This window comes from Argopecten irradians, chromosome 4 (genome assembly GCF_041381155.1).
Source record: "Argopecten irradians isolate NY chromosome 4, Ai_NY, whole genome shotgun sequence".
NCBI lineage: Eukaryota > Metazoa > Mollusca > Bivalvia > Pectinida > Pectinidae > Argopecten > Argopecten irradians.
Genome location: NC_091137.1, coordinates 6,443,694 through 6,456,427, shown reverse-complemented (window position 1 = coordinate 6,456,427; position 12,734 = coordinate 6,443,694). Strand labels below are relative to the sequence as shown.

Sequence of the window (12,734 nt, the reverse complement as noted above, 5' to 3'; positions counted from 1 at the left end):
ACAAGGTCAACGAAAATCCTAACACAAGTTTTGTCTGACACAGCTCGACTTTCAAGGACATTTCTGGTCATTACTCTGCTATTGATTTTAGTGTTAAAATCGGACATTACTGCCGTACACGTATTTTATCGTTGGTACACGTGCCATTGCCTTTGTGTAAAAAACAGTGTTCGTTAAATTCCGTGTTCAGGATGAGCGAAACAAAACTGAATTTGTTCGTTAGGATTATAAGCTTTTTATTAAATGTTATCTTTGAAGAAGAACTTTAATTCCCGGATTTGTCTCCTAGTTTTATCGAAGCCGTATCTTAGGAGTGAATTATTTGTGTTTTTCATCATCAGTCGATATCAGCATCGGATCTTCTTATCGACGAAAACCACACAAAGGACTTAACAATAGACAAAAGATGTTCAGTGCCTGTAAGGTCGGGCTATACTACATGTATGATACGTCATTGTCTCTTCATGCCGGTGTTGTCCGATCATAATCAAAGTAACTGAAATCGAAAACGGAAATATATCCATCATAATTTCAAAATTATGTGAAACCAGGATTAATTGCCATACATGATTTCCATTAAAACATGATCACATTTGGGTGAAAGTAAATGATAAAGCAACGCAATGTCTTCAATTACTCCACAATGGTGTACCGCAAATATATCATCAATATGCTGGCAAGAATGTACAAAATATACCTAAACTTACGCTCGATTGGGAGTATAAGAAAAAATATATATAGATACTGATATGAAAATAGTATGTGATAGATTAATCCATGAACAGTTACCTGATATGGTTTGAGCTCGAAGATAAACCAAGCGTGAAGGCACGTGATTTGATTCGATGCTACAGCAGACAGATAAAAGAACAATGCGATGAACTCTCTCACTGATAAAGATAAGATCAAATCTATAAATCCTGAAAGAGAAAACGGAAATTATATTTCTCAGTCAATCCCTAAATACACGTACGTTTATTCGGCTAATTATTGGAGAATACCTGTCCCAGTCTCATGTCAACATTATCAAACATTTCCGTGACGGAGATCAAGCCGACTTGGCGCCTCTTTGTGACCACATCGATAAGACGCTTCTTGGTCGATTGTGGTGCTCGTACCGGAAGAATACCCGATCCCAGCGGACGATAGTAACTCAGAAACACGTCTTTTACTTTTTATGACACTCTTTAAAACCATAGAAGTCAAATTTTCCAGCATCAAACTGATGCCTGGCGTTAATGAAGGATCATGGCAAACAAAACGAACAAAATGCATTTATTTATAAAAATAAATTTTCTGATAAAATCGGAACCGTTTGATGTGCAACTGTCATGTTTAATTGAAAACGATAAGTTGAAATTGAAAAGACAGCCAATAAGTGTGTGACCATGTAATTGGCGAGGTTATCAGGTAAATTACCATAAAAGGCATTTTTGACAAGACGAAGCTCAATTTGATTGAAATCGGAGGTACTAACCTATGGCTATATATTTCTAGATAGGAACTTCGTATGGATGTTCGGTTAAAAATGGAAACAAAATACATGTATCTTAGATGAGTAATGAACTTGTGTCTTAGAAAGAATGCGTGTCATGAGGTGCATTATTAAAGGGAGGTAACTGACAGATGTATTTTAACACTAATGTTAATTCATTTTATGTGTGTCAGGTTTGCCTTAGATATGGACCTCTCAGGTATACACTTAATATGTGGACGACACCCATACTCGAGTTATTATAGAAGAATTCAATGTAAGACTAAGTTCACGGCTGTCTTCATCATCCCGTCGTGAGTGAGGACATACCACTACGACTGATCAGAAGGATGTCGCGTAAATGTTTGAGAAGTTTCGTATAAGTTGTTTGGTAAATACACGTATTGTATTATAATAGTAGGTTTCGTACACTGAATTGATATAATTTCGTATTAGGTTAGAAGGTTTCTTAACGGGTTAGCAGGTTTAGCAAAAGGTTAGCATAATGTCTAGTGTGGCTTGTAGGTGAGGATATGAAAGAACGTTGACAGAAATGTATCGATCGAGGTGAAAGAAGATTCCTTTAGATCAAATACTTTTAATGTATACTATGTAACCTAACTGATTAGATATTCGTTGTCCAGTCACAATTTTATAGTTTGTATGTTGTTAGGGATAATGTTGAGTGCAAGTTAATAATGCCCTATAGTCCGAGAAATCTCGGAACAATGAAGAGGATTTACTGAAGCGTTTTTCTATGTTTCTGTTTTTCCCGTGCTTTTCGGAAATGGAGATTTTTCGTGAACTTTTTCGTAACGTTTCGGTTTGTATTTATTGTTGGCCTCATAAATATTTTTTTTATTTTTTTTTTCAAAACTTCACAGTTGGTCTCAGCAACAACTTTCCTGGCTTTAGTCAACATTTTATGCAGTGAGAACGTGGTGATTTTTTTTTGTAAATGTTGAGATTACAAAATATACTGAGAAGTTACGTAAACTGAGCCTTTAATATATCTATTATCAAAGATGATTTCGAAAAGATATTCTTCATAACTACTTTGTACAAAAGACATACATAATAACCAAAAATGATACTATTTGTCGTAAGTATCTTTGTCTTAGGGGTCAGATGTCCGGGACACCGATGATTGGAGTTATTCAGTACTCGTATATCTTACTCTTGGAGTAAATAAATATACAAATGTTCGTTGGAATTCTTGGAGACTTGGGGTGGAAATCATGTCAAGCGAAACAACACATGGAAGTTTTTAGACTTTACTGTAGGTTACGTACTGTTAATACGGTATTACCGGTCGACTTCTACATAGGGTGTATATTTGGTCTTCTATGAGAGGAAATTCTTGGGAAGCGAGAGTCCGTGAACTAGGAAAAAAACTCAACGTATTAAATATTGTCGATAACCAAACATTGGTAAAATGCAAATTGCGAAAAATATCTTCCGCTATTAACAGGAATGACGAAACCGTTTGGTTCAGCAAATTGTGGAGCGAAAACACGGGTAGTAAATTGAGATCATACAGAATACACAAAAAGGACAGGATCACGGAACATTATATCTCGTCAATTATACCACGTAACTATCGGAGCCACCTCGCCAAGCTTAGACTCGGTTGTCTTCCTTTACTATTAGAAACTGGGCGATACACGAACTTGCCAGTGGAGCAGCGAAAATGTCCTTTTTGTCCAGATAAAGTGGAAGATGAACCTCATTTTCTCTGTGACTGTCTTGTTTATAGCGATATCAGACTCTATCTGTTCGAAAAAACAGCGAACTGTTGCAGTAATTTTATGAGCTCGCTTCAATTAAAAAAGACGTTTTATTTATTCTGTGATAATGATAATGACAATTTCTATTATCTAAAACAATCTATCAAATGATGAGAAACGAAGATGGCTAATTTTAAGAATATAAAGAATTATTTTAAATGATACCATGATGAAATTTTACTTTTGTGCTTCACATGCGAATTTTAACATAGTTTTAATATGTATAACAATTAGGATTTTTAACTCCATGTACATTTTCATAAGCGTCTCATAAGCCGATATCGGTTGGGCATCAAAAATTACTTGTACATTTATTTTATCATTGGCTTTATATTTTTACGATGCGTGACACTAAAATAAAATATTAATTGGTTGATTTATTGTATCAATAATACCATGAGAAAATTCTGTGGTGATTTGGCATACTTTTGTTGTGGCGTGTCGTGTATGTCGTTGTGAAGTTCAAAAGACCACAAGCCGGACGGTAGTGACAAGTGGAGCTGCAGATTACCATAGTGTTGTAACGTAAAATCAGATCGAAGTCTTCAGTTATACACGGTCTCGTACCGCAATTAATGTCACTACCGATTATCAAAGGAAAATTAAACAAAAGAATGATGAAATGTTTTGAAAATTTACTCGTACTTATACGTTGTTATACAGAATAACGGTAAGATCGTAGAAACAAGACAGATATGCACTACAAATAGACGTAACACAGTGCTGCGCACCATATATTTATGTTATAATTAGGGGACTCTTGATTCAATGTAACAATTTTGCGATAGAAATACATTTCCACTGATTATGTTTGCTCTACTTGTTGTTTCCGTCATATGATTATTTCCTTATACAAATAAATCGTGTTACAATGGTTTAAATGTATTCAAAATAATGTCATAAAATTGTAATCCGTGAAAGTAAATACATTTACAGTTGAGCATCGTTATAATGAAAGCATAGTCTACACAAGTATATTTTTCTGCGATTTATTGCAGTATTTTAACATAATGATAATTATCAAAATAATCAAATGTACATGAAAAATGCATTTATCATTTGGAGCAATTAAACTGAAATGAAACTTTCCAACTACAATTTTTTTTCTTCTAAAATATAAACATTTTATACATTGCCGAAATCATCTATTATCCGAATGTGCTTTTTTACAGAAACTGATTTCCTAAGAACAGTAGTTCTTAGTCAAGAGAATCTTCACCGCATGGGTTATATTCTCTTTTGAATGCGCAAATATAGTAAACATCGGGATCATTTGTTTTTTTTCGCCAAAGTACAAAGATTCTTTTGATTATGAACGACTGTTCTAAGGATATCAATTTCTACCCCATCGGGCAGAGATGTCTGCACTTCTGGTGAGGGTAAGATTAATAGGGTTGTTCCCTACCTTGAAGGTAGGACAGAGAAGTCTCTACCTGAGGAGATCCATGACTCCGAGACTTGCCGAGGGTTAGACTGTCGTGAATCTCCTCCGACGGTAGAGATTTTCCTGTCCTACTCTTTGTAGGTGTATTCCGATTGCGATGATAATTAGGTTAAAGTTCAGCACGCGCGTGAAGCACGAGCTCGAGTTCGAATGTGATATTGATTTAAAAAAATCCCAGAATAATCGATAAATCAAGTTTTAGATTTGTATTTTACTTCGTCAAAAACTCTGTTAAACATGTTGCAATGTAACAAACAAGAATCTAAATCATTTTGAAATATTCACAGTCATAGACATACTAACTCATATTAATGAAAAACAGTTACATGAGTCTTTTTACCGCTTAAACTTCAACGAAAATATGTGACGGTAGGTGTATTCCGATTGCGATGATCATTAGGTCAAAGTTCAGCACGCGCGTGAAGCACGAGCTCGAATGTGATATTGGACTGCACAGGTTAATTTTTATTTGGATATGGCATTTTCCAACTTCCGATTTATCACTCGAATATGTTCTACGCGTGCAGGGTGTCTTGCCCTGGGTAAGACAGGTAAATTTTTTCCTCACCGGAAATGCAGATATCTCTGTCCGAAGGGGTAAAATTCTGTCATACCTAGGGCAGGACAGCCTGAACGCATAGAACACGTGCTAGGAAGTTGTAAAACTTTGACCTAATGATCATCGCAATGCAACACTTTTATCAAAGTTTGTGACAAAGTAAAATGAAAAATCTTTTAGGTGTACAGTGTAGATAAATATTTGTGTTCACTTTGTTGAAATCGGGTAGACTATTTTAAACGTTTTCTACAGTGGCAGAAAAAGGATCACTTCCTACCAAAATAGTAGTGAGTAGAGATTTCCTTGTCCTACTCTCAGCTACGGAAATATCCTATATTTCTGTGAAGTATCCTTGTGAAAAATAGAAAACGATCCCGGTGTTTACTATGTGTTTATGCATTCAAAAGAAAATAGAATAGATATCATTAGAGTCTCACAAAGATATGTACTAGGCTCATATCTTGATTCGTATCTCAGGACATATGCGTTTCTCTCGTAATATCAGGAAGGCAAGGAAAGACTTTGAAAGGAACCTATCAAAGAAAGCAGAAATATTGTGGTAATACATTAGTTCGAAGAGTAAACGTAAACATGGTATAGGACAACTATTTGTTGAACCGAAAGATCAGAAACCAGAGGGTGAATCAAGTGGAGTTGAAATCTAATAATATTATTCATAAGGGAACTTTCTTCAGCAGTGTCACCACGATGGAACCTGGTAAACGTATGCCAAGCTTGCCGCGAAGGGTGATATACTTTGATTGGTCTAATGCAGAATTCGTGGAGGACTCTTCAGCGTACCTTTTTGAAGGCGACACAAATATATTTATTCTAATCAAAACTGAAGAGGACATGAACACTCTACAGAAAGACTAACTTACAGAATGCAGCAACAAGTGGCATTTAAAATTTCAGCATGAGAAGTGCAAGCGTATGTATATCGGCAGACATAACTTAGATTGCATTGCCGTTTGTAACATTGTTTCTGATTGGCTGAGACTGCGGCGTATTGATTTCATAGAAAAATGATTCCCAAAATGAATTTAGAATTCTGAAGAGATTATCTTTAGTAAATTGGTTTATAGGAATTAATTTGAATACATTTCAATGTTATAGAGATATAACACAAAACTCTGAGTGTATTCCCATCATAAAACGTATCGCGGTTTATTGAGAGTTCACTCAGATTTTTGTGTGGTATCTCCATAACATAAAAATATATATTCAGTTAATCCTTAACTAGAGACATACAAGCTAATTTCTGTGAGCAACACCATTGAATCTGGCGCTTTTGTTCGGTGGCTGGCGTACAAACGTGTTCGGCAACATATCTCTCAATTTTGAATGATATATTATTTTCCGAATGCAATGATCTACCTCTTAAAATGAGTAGATCAATAAATCGATAGATAAAATGAAATATAATCAAGGACCATTCAAGCATATCATTACAGTAATTATCTTAGAGCTAAATTGTTTAAAACGCTCAAAATAATTATACATTCAAGATGTTTGTTAGGGTGACAAAAGGCCCCCATTTTCGAACATTTAATGTTGATGTCATTGAATATAAACGTTACACGAGTTCGCTTTTTTATTTACTTATTTTTAAACTGACTGAAACATAATTATTCTCGTATAAGAAAGAACAAATAAACAAATAGGTATAATAATACTTGACGTAGTAAGTAACTATTTGTTTGATGTTTGACTTATTTGTAATTACCTATCTAACCCAACAGCAGTGTATGCTTACCTGTTGAATCCATATACGACAGATATCCAGTCACAGTGCTTACCTGTTGAATCCATATACGACAGATATCCAGTCACAGTGCTTACCTGTTGAATCCATATACGACAGATATCCAGTCACAGTGCTTACCTGTTGAATCCATATACGACAGATATCCAGTCACAGTGCTTACCTGTTGAATCCATATACGACAGATATCCAGTCACAGTGCTTACCTGTTGAATCCATATACGACAGATATCCAGTCACAGTGCTTACCTGTTGAATCCATATACTACAGATACCCAGTCACAGTGTAGTGGATATAAGATTACGTCTTATCATTATGGCCAGTCTGGATTTTGATGTGAAAGAAAGGCATAAAGACAGGAGGAAAAGTCACCGACCTATACCGGTAACTGTTCAGGTGAGTTTCAAGCTAGAAAGCCATATAGGTTTTATCTTAATGCCCCTTGGTTGAGCTTTCTGATCGACCCAGTCCGATTCAACTCCATAACTCCTTCCTCAAGTCGTAGTGGTATAAAGAAACAGAAAAAATAATCTGACAGCACGTTTTGATAATTATATTTCAGAACATAGAATATTACCAAGACATATATCATAATATCTTTCTTAAAACAAAATGCGTGTGCTTGTGATATAAGGGTCTCTTGTGACTTAATTCGGATTCGAAGACTTTGAGAAAAGAGGGAGAGCGTAGTGGGAGTGAAGTCGATCGCCGGCGACCAGTTAGCACTCCGACTATTATCCGGGACTCCAGGTCTGACTGTGCATTTTTCAGCTTCTACTACACATTTATATATAGTTATAAAGTACCTTACTATCTATGAACCTATATTCATCGATCTTTACTAGTGGCATATTTTTCTGCCATCGTGTTATTTTAGGTCGAGCTATGTGACGTAACTATGCCGAGATATTTCTGTCGACCAGTCGAGTTATAACATGACTTGTTGAGATATTTGTGTCTGCAAGTCGACTTTCATCATAAAAAAGTCGAGTTATTATGGAAAACCATGATAGTCTACGGAAGCCTATTAGGGTCACATTGAAAAATTTTTTATTTCGTTATAACGACGTAATATGTCGTAATAACGACTTAGCTATGTCGTAATAACGACATAGTATCTTGTAATAACGGCTTAGCTATGTCGTAATAACGACTGAGCTATGTCGTAATAACGACTGAGCTATGTCGTAATAACGACCTATTAGTATGTCGTTATAACGACTTAGTATCTCGTAATAACGACTTAGTTATGTCGTAATATTACGAGATACTAAGTCGTTATTACGAAATAGCTAAGTCGTTATTACCAGATACTAAGTCGTTATTACGAAATAGCTAAGTCGTTATTACCAGATACTAAGTCGTTATTACGACATACTTAGTCGTTATAACGAGATACTAAGTCGTTATAACGACATAATATTTTTTTTCAATGTGACCCTAACAGGCTTCCGTAATAGTCAGTAGCGATGGTGTAAGTCGACTTTCCGATATGATTATGTCGATAAGCCTTTCCGACATAAGTATCTCAATAAGTTGTGTTATCACTCGACTGGTGGACATAATTATCTTGACAAAGTTATGATAACGAACGCGACCTAAAATAACAGGATGGCAGAAATATGCCACCATAGTATATATTAGCTATCGGTTCCTATGGAAAAGAAATCACAGCAAAATACTAAATCGCGAGACTCCTTAGTAAACGTAAAACAACAATGCTATCTAAATGGTTATCTATTCCTTCATCGTTCTTGCTCTCTGTGTTCTTCATTGAAAATTTTGCTTTGGATTATTTCAATATTTGAGGTAATATTTTTATTAATGGTGTATTGTTCAAAACATCTAAACATTTAAACGGTGTATCGGTCAAAATATCTATATGGTGTATTGGTCAAAATATCTAAAAGGCGTATCGACCAAAATATCTCAGTGGTGTACTGGTCAAAACATCTTAGAAATGGTGTATTGATAAAATCACCCAAATGGTGTATCAGTCTATAACATAATATATTATATGAAAAACACTTTTTGGGAGGCAAAAGTGATTTTGAAAGACATTAAAACTTAATTTGTTACCAAAATTTTCAATTATATTCCACAAAATGGTTTTTGTGGATAATGCTACTTGGTTTTGTATGAAATTGGGAATTGTATAAATTTTGTTGATCTGAACTTTTGTTAAACAGAAACCGTTTTGTATACCCAAAATTGAAATCTGTGTATAAAATTCACTTGGCACAGAGGTCTCCGGAAAACGGACATTATCTTCACATGTAAAAACTTCGTCTGATAAGGGCCCACAAGACACGTGCTGATGTTTTTCATATCGTGTATTGGTGTCCTTTACACAGTGAAGCACGTGAACATGCTGGGATTCGACAGCCGCCTGGTCAAAGATCATCTGTACTAAAGTGTAAACCATTGTCTGTCGCGCACACTTTCCAAGACTCTTGTCTGCCAGGTAGGTCCTATTCACTCTCTTTCTAGTGTACATTTGGATGTCAAAAAGTATGTAATTATCATTGGGTTATTTATTCTGTCAACTCTTTATGATATAATAAGGTTGGTTTATTGTCACGTTTGTACACCTCGACACCAAATCTTCATTGTTTTCTTAGTACAAATACCATTACGATAGTATTCTCGTTATTTAGGGAAGTTTACCGCTCAACGGGAGGTAACTCCTCATATCTCGTTATGCTGGCGTCACACTGTCCCAAAGTTGACACAGGACGTACACACGAAAAAGAACATTTTCAAATTCGACGCTGATTGTGAGCGCATCGGGTCATTCATGAGGCCATCTTTAGCCATCGTACTTGCCCTGCATGTAGGGCGTTAGAATTGTACCTGCTGCCCCTATGCATGATCGTAAAAGGCGACTAAATTTTCTCTTCTTCATAACTGACTTTATCTTTCCTAATGCCTCCCTTGGCACCACCTCACTTCTGGCCTTGAGTTGAGCGTTCGCCCCTGTGAGGAAGGCTCTGGGTTCTGTCCCCTGGCCGAGACACACCTAAGTCCATAAAAGTGGTAGTTTCTGCTCCCGCTTGGCGCTCAGCATACAGGGAGTGGGACGACTGGTTCGCCCGTTGTCAGTATAATGTGACCGGGTAGGGTGTGTTGCTTGGTGTCTTCGGCGGCATGCTTCAGTGATATAGCACTATAAAAAGGACAACAGTCCCACTATTCAAGAAGACACAACATGAATATACCGCAGTCTCCCAAAATACGCACCTCGCACAACATACATGCAGCACATCGCATACATGGGAGGCCGTCCTTACATGACCATAGCTGTTAATAGGACGTTAGTTGATCAAACAAAAAAACAAACATTAGCCATCGTACGACCGCCGGGGAAGTTTCTCAGGCCTCGGCAATAACTTCGTGAAATCTTTGGCATGCTAAAACAAGCCGAACAACACGCGAAGGTTCATATTTTACATATTATAACGTTGTATTACCGTCGTGTCACCATTGTTCAGTATGCGTGTGCCCTTCGTTCAGCCGTCGTATCTACATCATTTTCAAAAACACATATTCGTGTTAACATAGTGATTGGTTCGGGTCTAATCTTGTAGCTCTCTTGAGACATTGTATTTCCATCGGCTATCACTCCGGTGAAGATGTCGAGCAAGACCACGTTCGGAACGATTTTCAACCGAAATTAAAAATTTCATTTTCGTATGTCCATCGGATATCAAAATCGGGACAGTGTGACGCGGACTTTTAGCTTAGCATTTACAAACCCAATATATATATAGAATGATGCTTATAATTTAAATTGAACTTAACTCAATGAATTTGACAAGTTTACATTTCCGTGATTTTACTTCCTTTTACAATAAAACAAATTCAGTTGTAATGCATGGATATTTTATCAAAATATCCTGCGAAAACCTTCTCTGTGTAATTCTTTCGGTCTATGGAAAAATAACCTTAAATATCTAACCAATAGAAAATAATGTAACATATGAAATTTAATTGTAGAGAAATAAAATGTTCACACGTTAAACTTTACAAATACATGGGATAAGATTGAAAGGCTTCCATTAATAATCTGTTAATAAATTATATTAATTTATAAGTGACACATTTAACTTGTTTTATCTAAAGCGGTATGCTCTCGATTATTTGACATAATAACATACCAGTTTAGAGTATTGTGTCGATGACCTTTAATCAGTTTGTCTAATGATAATTTCTTATATCATTATTCTGTCTCGATCTGATTATTGGGAGGTTCACGAATACATGTATATCTTAAATAAAGGAAATTACTGAACTTAAACGTCTTCAGGAAAAAAAGCGTTACAGAAGTTTACGTAAACTTAACCTTTTTGTATCATTTCTTGTAAATTAGGATAATTTGGGTAAGTAGTATATGGGTGTTTTATATTTATTTTAGGTGTCATTCACTCAAGGTCAAACGTGACGGTCACTATGCTTCTTCAACTCGGAATTGTCCTCTGTGTCGTCGGGTAAATATATTTGTTTCCACAGTCTTTCTCTGTTAATGTTGTTAGAGTTGCTTCCCCTATGTTACGGTTTTTTGTAGTTTTGGGTTTCGGTCCAAAAAGTCAACGAATCTTCACTTGATTTACATGTATTTGAAATAACTTAATTACCTATTTATGATGAATCCAGCCGATGAGCTTATCAATAATTGAAAATAAACCCGAAAAACAATCCTCGTTGTTTAGGCTTTAAAACTTGACAAAGAGTGACTGCTGTTGATTTCCTTACACTTTTAGATATGGGTCAGCGGCAACAACGACAGTTAGTCCTGCAGTAGTACAGTTTAAGGCCATAGTTAACAACGAGGTATCCGCGCTCTGGCAAAGCGTCGATCATGATAATTCGAGTCATTTAGACGAAAAGGACCTGGACAATATCATCTATGCTTTTGATAATAACCGTACGTAGCCTTATAAATACGAGTTTACCTGAAATATATTACTTATATTACAAATATCAAACGAAAAAAAATCTGAAAATGTTTAAATTATATACGCCCTTTGTTTTGTACCAGAAATAGCGCTAGTGTGCTTATGTTCATCCTCGATACTTACAAAACAGGTAATTCAGTGCTTTGATGCAATCAAAAGAGCCGTATAACGATACACTGTGATTGACTGTGTGGCTTTCAAATGGAATTTTTGCATTTTAATCGCCTTTTGTCCGTCGTCGTGTGTCGTCCGTCGTATGTTCATAAACAATTTACATTTTCGACTTCTTCTCAAAAACCGCTGAAACAATTTCAATATCATTTTGCACAAACCTTCTAAGGCATAAGGCCAATCAAATTGTGAATTATATGACCCCACCCCCAGGGGGCTTTGGAAGGGGCCAAAAGGGGTAAAATTGACTAAAAATTCAAAAATCGTCTTCTCCACTCACATATGTGGTAGAGGGGTTAAGTTTACTATAGTTTATATATTGATAACACATTTTGGAGCATTATTATTTATAGTAGAAAATTAGTCAAATGTTGTCAGGATTATCCCTATGAGATGGGCATTGAATCCTATTAACAAATTTTCCATGACTGACCCTCAGGGGTCTTAGGGGCGGGGCCAAAAGGGGTCAAATAGGCTAAAACTTCACAAATCTTCTTCTGAAATTCACAGATTTGATGGAACCAGATACTCTTCATAGATTGGAAGGTCTTTATTAAGGCCCTTTACAAAATTTGTGA

The 12,734-nt window shown here is 35.9% G+C and overlaps 1 long non-coding RNA gene across 1 annotated transcript; it reads left to right on the top strand.

The window, feature by feature from the left end:
- The first annotated feature begins 9,409 nt into the window (after nucleotides 1-9,409).
- On the top strand, nucleotides 9,410-11,951 carry LOC138320452 (uncharacterized). Its single transcript, XR_011208189.1, has 3 exons — nucleotides 9,410-9,494; nucleotides 11,445-11,517; nucleotides 11,791-11,951. It is a non-coding gene; the product is annotated as an uncharacterized lncRNA (long non-coding RNA).
- The last annotated feature ends 783 nt before the right edge of the window (nucleotides 11,952-12,734 follow it).